This window comes from Vidua chalybeata, chromosome 34, assembly GCF_026979565.1.
Source record: "Vidua chalybeata isolate OUT-0048 chromosome 34, bVidCha1 merged haplotype, whole genome shotgun sequence".
In the NCBI taxonomy this organism is placed as follows: Eukaryota; Metazoa; Chordata; class Aves; order Passeriformes; family Viduidae; genus Vidua; species Vidua chalybeata.
In genome coordinates, this window is record NC_071563.1 from 396606 (window position 1) to 404330 (window position 7725).

The window sequence follows — 7725 nt, forward strand, 5'->3', positions numbered from 1 at the left end:
GACACTGGGGACATCGGGGACAGCACAGGGACATTAGGGACATCGGGGGGACATTGGGGACACTGGGGACATTGGGGACATCGGGGGGACATTGGGGACATTGGGGACATTGGGGACATCGGGGGGACATTGGGGACATTGGGGACATTGGGGACTGTGGGGACATTGGGGACATTGGGGACATCGGGGGACATTGGGGGACATTGGGGACAGCATTGGGGACATCGGGGACATTGGGGACATTGGGGACAGCATTGGGGACATTGGGGACATTGGGGACATTGGGGACATTGGGGACATTGGGGACAGCATTGGGGACAGCATTGGGGACATCGGGGACATTGGGGACATCAGAGGGGACAGTGGGGACATCGGGGGGACACTGGGGACATTGGGGACATTGGGGACATCGGGGACAGCACAGGGACATTGGGGACATTGGAGGCATTGGGGACATTGGGGACATTGGGGACATTGGGGACATCAGCGGGGACAGTGGGGACAGCACAGGGGACATTGGGGACATTGGGGGACACTGGGGACAAAGGGACACTGGGGACAGCACAGGGGACAGCGGGGGACATTGGGGACATTGGGGACTGTGGGGATATTGGGGGACATTGGGGACATCGGGGGACATTGGGGACATTGAGTGATTTGGGGCATTTGGGGACAGCAGGAACATTGAGGACATTGGGGGGGTTTGGGGACAGTGGCGACAGTGGGGACATTTGGGGACATCGGGGACATCTGGGGGGTTGGGGACATCGAGGGGGGGTGGGGGCATCAGGGACATTGCAGGGTTTGGGGACAATTGGGGACATTGGGGATGTTGGGGACATCGGGGGGGATTGGGGAACATTGGGGGACATTGGGGACGTGGAGGGGTTGGGGACATGTAGGGACATCGGGGGGGGATTGGGGGACATTTGGGGACATTGGGGGTTTGGGGGGATGGGGACAACGTGGGGTTGGTGACGTTGAGGACGTTGGGGACACTGGGGGGGTTGGGGACACCGAGGGGACACTGGGACATGGGGACATTGTGGGGGTTTGGGGACATCGGGGACATCGTTGGGGACATCGGGGACATCGCTGGCGACGCGCGGGGTTTGGGGACCCGCGGGGGGGGGGGGGGGGCGGGGCTGTCACTGTCGCCGCCCTGTCCCCGTGTCCCCTCCCCCCGTCCCCTCCTGTCCCCTCTGTCCCCCTCCCCAGCCCCGCCCCCTCCCCCTCCCCTCGGGAGGAGCCGAGCGGAGCCGAGCGGAGCCGAGCAGCGCCGAGCGGAGCCGAACCTGAGCCCGAGCAGCGCCGAGCGCTGCCGAACCGGAGCCGAACCCGAGAGCGGGCAGAGCCGAGCGCTGCCGAGCGCGGCCGAACCGAGGCCGAACCCGCATCCGAACGGGGCCGGGCGCTGCCGAACCGCTCCGAACGCATCCGAACGCCGCCGGACGCTGCCGAACCGAGCCCGAACGCCGCCGAAGCGGTGCCGAACCCTCCCGAAGCCGTGCCGAACCCTCCCGAAGCCGCGCCGAGCGGAGCCGAGCGCGGGCGGGGGCGCGGGGCCCCGGCGGCCGCTGGAGCGATGCTGAGGCCCGGCCCGGTGAGTGGGGACCCCCCCAGTATGGACCAGTGACCCCCATCCCCCTCCCAGTATGGACCAGTAACCCCCTCCCCCTCCCAGTAACCCCCATCCCCCTCCCAGTCCGGACCAGTGACCCCCATCCCCCTCCCGGCACGGACCCGGCCCCTCCGCATCCCTCCCAGTCCCTCCCAGTCCCTCCCAGTATGGACCAGTGACCCCCATCCCCCCTCCCAGTTCCCCCCAGTCCCTCCCAGTACGGACCCGGCTCGGTTTTTTTTTTTTTTGGGGGGGGGGGGGGGTTGTCCCGTTTTTTTGGGGGGGGGGGGTCGTTTTGGGATGCTCGATTTGTGGGGTCGTTTTGGGGGTCCCCATTTTGGGGGGGGGTCGTTTTTATGGGGTCGTTTTGGGGTCCCAGTTTGGGGGTCCCCCTTTTGGGGGGGGGGTCGTTTTGTGGGGTCGTTTTGGGGTCCCAATTTGGGGGTCCCCATTTTGGGGGGAGGTCGTTTGGGGGGGTCATTTAGGGGACCCCATTTTGGGGGGGCTCCTTTTGGGGTCTCAATTTTGGGGTCCCCATTTTGGGGGGGGGGGTCGTTTTTTTGGGGTCGTTTTGGGGTCCCCATTTTGGGGTCCTCATTTTGGGGTGGGTCGTTTGGGGGTCCTCGTTTTTGGGGTGTCACTTTGGGGGGAGTCATTTTGGGGTCCCAATTTTGGGGTCCCCAATTTGGGGTCCCCGTTTTGGGGTGGGTCGTTTTGAGGCTGTGAATTTTTGGGGGGGACGTTTTGGGGTCCTCATTTTGGGGGGGGTCTTTTTGTGGGGTCAGTTTGGGGGGTCCCCATTTATGAGGCGTCGTTTTGGGGGTCTCCATTTTGGGGGGGTCTTTCTTGTGGGGTCTTTTTGGGGTCCCCATTTTGGGGTCCCCATTTTGGGGGTCGTTTCGGGGCTCCTCATTTTGGCGTCCTGGTTTTGGGGGGGGTCGTTTGGGGTCCCCATTTTGGGGGGGGGTCTTTCTTGAGGCGTCTTTTGGGGTCCTGATTTTGGGGGTCCCCATTTTGGGGTGTCAGGTTGGGGGGGTCGTTTGGGGTCTCCATTTTGGGGGGGGGTCGTTTTTGTGGGGTCATTTAGGGGTCCTCATTTTGGGGTCCTGATTTTTGGGGTGTCAAATTTTGGGGTCCCCGTTTTAGGGGGTCGTTTTGGGGGTCCTCATTTTAGGGGTCCTGATTTTGGGGGTCCCCATTTTGGGGGGCGGGGGTCGTTTTGAGGCTGTGAATTTTTAGTGGGGTCGTTTTGGGGGGGGGTCCTCATTTTGGGGGCGTCATTTTGGGGGGGTCGTTTTGGGGGTCCCCATTTTGGGGGGGTCTTTTTTTGTGGGGTCTTTGTGGGGGTCCTGATTTTGGGGGTCCCCATTTTGGGGGGGGGTCGTTTTGGGGCTGGGAATTTTAGTGGGGTCGTTTTTTGGGGGGGGGGGGTCCCCATTTCTCTGGGGCTTTTTAGGGGGGGGTCCCCATTTTGTGGGGTCGTTTTTGGGGGTGTCATTTTGGGGTCCCCGTTTTAGGGGAGTCACTGTGGGGGGGGGGGGAGGGTCCCAGTTTTGGGGTCCCCATTTTTTGGGGGGGGGTCTTTGGGGGGAGTCCTTTGGGGGTCCTCATTTTTGGGGGGGGGGTCTTTTGGGGGGGAGTCCTTTGGGGGTCCTCATTTTTGGGGGGGGGGTCTTTTTTTGTGGGGTCGTTTTGGGGGTCCCCATTTTGGGGTCCCAATTTTGGGGTCCTCATTTTGGGGTCCCAATTTTGGGGTCCCAATTTTGGGGTCCTCATTTTGGGGTCCCAATTTTGGGGGTCCCCGTTTTGGGGTCCCAATTTTGGGGTCCTCATTTTGGGGGGGGTCTTTTTGGTGGGGTCGTTTTGGGGTCCCGAATTTGGGGTGGGGGGCGAGGCCTGACCCCAATCCCCCCCCCCCCCAAACCCCAATGGGGCCCCGTGGGAGATGGGGGGGGGTGCACAGGTGTGCACAGGTGTGCACAGGTGTGTACAGGTGTGTACAGGTGTGTACAGATGTGTGTACAGGTGTGCACAGGTGTGTACAGGTGTGTACAGATGTGTACAGATGTGTGTACAGGTGTGCACAGGTGTGTACAGGTGTGTACAGATGTGTGTACAGGTGTGCACAGGTGTGTACAGGTGTGTACAGATGTGTGTACAGGTGTGCACAGGTGAGTGTGTGTGTGTACAGGTGTGTACAGGTGTGTGCAGATGTGTACAGATGTGTGTACAGGTGTGCACAGTTGAGTGTGTGTGTGTAGAGGTGTGCACAGGTGTGTACAGATGTGTACAGATGTGTGTACAGGTGTGCACAGGTGAGTGTGTGTGTGTAGAGGTGTGCACAGGTGTGTACAGATGTGTACAGATGTGTGTACAGGTGTGCACAGGTGAGTGTGTGTGTGCGCACAGGTGTGCACAGGTGTGTACAGATGTGGGTACAGGTACGTACAGGTGTGCACAGGTGAGTGTGTGTGTGCACAGGTGTGCACGGGTGTGCGCAGGTGAGTGTGCGCGTGCACAGGTGTGCACAGGTGTGTGCAGGTGTGTACAGGTGTGTGCTTGTACAGGTGTGCACATGTGAGTGTGTGTGTGTGCACAGGTGTGTGTACAGGTGTGTGCACAGGTGTGTGCAGGTGTGCGTACGGGTGTGTGTACAGATGTGAGCACAGGTGTGTGTACAGGTGTGCACAAGTGTGTACAGGTGTGCGCAGGTGTGTCCTTGTGCGTACAGCTGTGCACAGGTGTGCACAGGTGTGTACAGGTGAGTACAAGTGTGCACAGGTGAGAGTGTGTGCGCAGGTGTGTACAGGTGTGTGCTTGTACAGGTGTGCACAGGTGAGTGTGTGTGTGCACAGGTGTGCGTACCGGTGTGCACAAGTGTGTACAGGTGAGTACAGGTGTGCACAGCTCTGTGTGTTTGTACAGGTGTGCGCAGGTGTGCGTACAGATGTGTGCACAGGTGTGTGTACAGGTGTGCACAAGTGTGTATAGGTGTGTGCACAGGTATGTACAGGTGAGTACAGGTGTGCACAGCTGTGTGTGTTTGTACAGGTGTGCGCAGGTGCGTGTGCACAGATGTGTGCACAGGTGTGCACAGGTGTGTGTGCGTGCACAGGTGTGCATACAGATGTGTGCACAGGTGCGTGTACAGGTGTGCACGGGTGCGTGTGTGTGCACAGGTGTGCACGGGTGTGTGTACAGGTGTGCACGGATGCGTGTGTGTGCACAGGTGTGCACAGGTTTGTGTACAGGTGTGCACAGGTGAGTGTGTGTGCACAGGTGTGCACAGGTTTGTGTACAGGTGTGCACGGGTGCGTGTACAGGTGTGCACGGGTGCGTGTGTGTGCACAGGTGTGCACAGGTTTGTGTACAGGTGTGCACAGGTGAGGGTGTGTGTTCAGGTGTGCACAGGTTTGTGTACAGGTGCGCACAGGTGAGGGTGTGTGCACAGGTGTGCACAGGTGCGTGTACAGGTGTGCACGGGTGCGTGTGTGTGTTCAGGTGTGCACGGGTGTGTGCGTGCACAGGTGTGCACAGCTTTGGCCCCGCCCCCTTTCCACACTCACCCCAGGTGCATTTTGAGCTTCCCCAGGTGCATTTTGGGGTCTCCAGGTGCATTTTGGGGTCCCCAGGTGGATTTTGGGGTCTTTTTGTGGGGTTTTGGGGTTCCTCAGGTGAATTTTGGGGTTCCCCAGGTGGATTTATTGGGGTCCTCGTGTGGATTTTGGGTTTCTCTCAGAGATTTTGGGGTCTCCAGATGGATTTTGGGTCTTTTTGTGGGGTTTTGGGGTTCCCCAGGTGAATTTTGGGGTCCCTGATTTGTATTTTGATTTTTCCAGGTGGATTTTGGGGTTCCCCAGGTGGATTTTTGGGGTCCTTGTGTGGATTTTGGGTTTCTCTCAGAGATTTTGGGGTCTCCAGGTGGATTTTGGGGGTGTCCAGGTGAACTTTGGATCCCCCAGGTGGTTTTTTGGGGTCCTCGTGTGGATTTTGGGTTTCTCTCGGAGATTTTTGGGGTGTCCAGGTGGAATTTTGGGGTCCCTGAGTGGATTTTGGGGTCCGTGAGTGGATTTTGGGGTCCCAGGTGGATTTTGGGGTGTCCAGGTGAATTTTGGGGTCCCCAGCTGGATTTTGGGTTTTCCAGGTGGATTTTGAGGTGCCCAGGTGGATTTTTGGGGTCCTTGTGTGGATTTTGGGTTTCTCTCGGAGATTTTTGGGGTCTCTAGGTGGAATTTTGGGGTCCGCGAGTGGATTTTGGGGTGTCCAGGTGGGATTTTGGGGTCCCTGAGTGGATTTTGGGGTCCTGGTGTGGATTTGGGGTTCCTCTCTGAGATTTTGGGGTGGTTTTTGGGTTCCTCAGGTGAGTTTTTTTGGGGCTCCCCACGTGAATTTTGGGGTCCCTGATTTGTATTTTGATTTTTCCAGCTGGATTTTGGGGTGTCCAGGTGAATTTTGGGGTTCCCCAGGTGGATTTTGGGGTTCCCCTGGTGGATTTATTGGGGTCCTCGTGTGGATTTTGGGTTTCTCTTGGAGATTTTTGGGGTGTCCCGGTGGATTTTGGGGTCTTTTTGTGGGGTTTTGGGGTTCCCCAGGTGAATTTTGGGGTCCCCGATTTGTATTTTGATTTTTCCAGGTGGATTTTGGGGTTCCCAGGTGGATTTTTGGGGTCCTTGTGTGGATTTTGGGGTTCTCTCAGAGATTTTGGGGTCTCCAGGTGGATTTTGGGGGTGTCCAGGTGAACTTTGGATCCCCCAGGTGGATTTTGGGGTTCCCGGTGTGGATTTTGGGTTTCTCTCGGAGATTTTTGGGGTGTCCAGGTGGAATTTTGGGGTCCCTGAGTGGATTTTGGGGTCCGCGAGTGGATTTTGGGGTTCCCCAGGTGGATTTTCGGGTGTCCAGGTGAATTTTGGGGTCCCTAGGTGGATTTTGGGGTCCCTGAGTGGATTTTGGGGTTCCCCAGGTGGATTTTGGGGTGTCCAGGTGGGATTTTGGGGTTCCAGGTGGATTTTTTTGGGGGTCCTGGTGTGGATTTGGGGTTCCTCTCTGAGATTTTGGGGTGGTTTTTGGGTTCCGCAGGTGAGTTTTTTTGGGCTCCCCAGGTGAATTTTGGGGTCCCTGATTTGTATTTTGATTTTTCCAGGTGGATTTTGGGGTGTCCAGGTGAATTTTGGGGTCTTTTTGTGGGGTTTTGGGGTTCCTCAGGTGAATTTTGGGGTTCCCCAGGTGGATTTATTGGGGTCCTCGTGTGGATTTTGGGTTTCTCTCAGAGATTTTGGGGTCTCCAGATGGATTTTGGGGTCTTTTTGTGGGGTTTTGGGGTTCCCCAGGTGAATTTTGGGGTCCCCGATTTGTATTTTGATTTTTCCAGGTGGATTTTGGGGTTCCCCAGGTGGATTTTTGGGGTCCTTGTGTGGATTTTGGGTTTCTCTCAGAGATTTTGGGGTCTCCAGGTGGATTTTGGGGGTGTCCAGGTGAACTTTGGATCCCCCAGGTGGATTTTGGGGTTCCCGATGTGGATTTTGGGTTTCTCTCGGAGATTTTTGGGGTGTCCAGGTGGAATTTTGGGGTTCCCCAGGTGGATTTTTTTGGGGTCTTTTTGTGGAGTTTTGGGGTTCCTTGTGTAAGTTTTCGGGTTCCTCAGGTGGATTTTGGGGGTCCCCGTGTGGATTTTGGGGGTTTCCAGCTGAAGTTTGGGGTCCCAGGGGGACTTTGGGGTGTTGCTGGGGAATTTTGGGGTGTCCTGCTCGGGGGATTTTGGGGGTCCCCGATTTGTTTTTTGGGGTGTCCGGGGGGGTCTCAGAGGTGTTTTTGGGAGATTTTGGGGTGTCTTGGGGGGGATTTTGGGGGTCCCAGGGGGTTTTGAGGTGTCCTGAGGGGTTTTTTGGGGGGGATTTTGGGGTGTTCTGGGGGGATCTGGGGGGTCCGAAGGTTTTTTTGGGGTATCCGGGGTGTCTCAGAGGGGTTTTTGGGAGATTTTGGGGTGTCCTGGGGGGATTTTGGGGGTCCCAGGGTTTTTTGGGGGTGTCCTGAGGGGTTTTGGGGTTTTTTTTAGGGGATTTTGGGGTCCCAAGGTTTTTGGGGTGTCCTGGGGGGGGTCTCAGAGG

At 57.4% G+C, this 7725-nt stretch overlaps 1 protein-coding gene across 1 annotated transcript in view; it reads left to right on the top strand.

Moving 5' to 3' along the window:
• Nucleotides 1-1416: 1416 nt before the first annotated feature.
• Nucleotides 1417-7725, top strand: part of LRRC4B (leucine rich repeat containing 4B) — a 15596-nt gene continuing 9287 nt past the window's right edge. Inside the window, 1 exon segment of the mRNA XM_053968397.1 lies at nt 1417-1603. The gene's annotated coding sequence lies outside the window, so the exon portion shown is untranslated.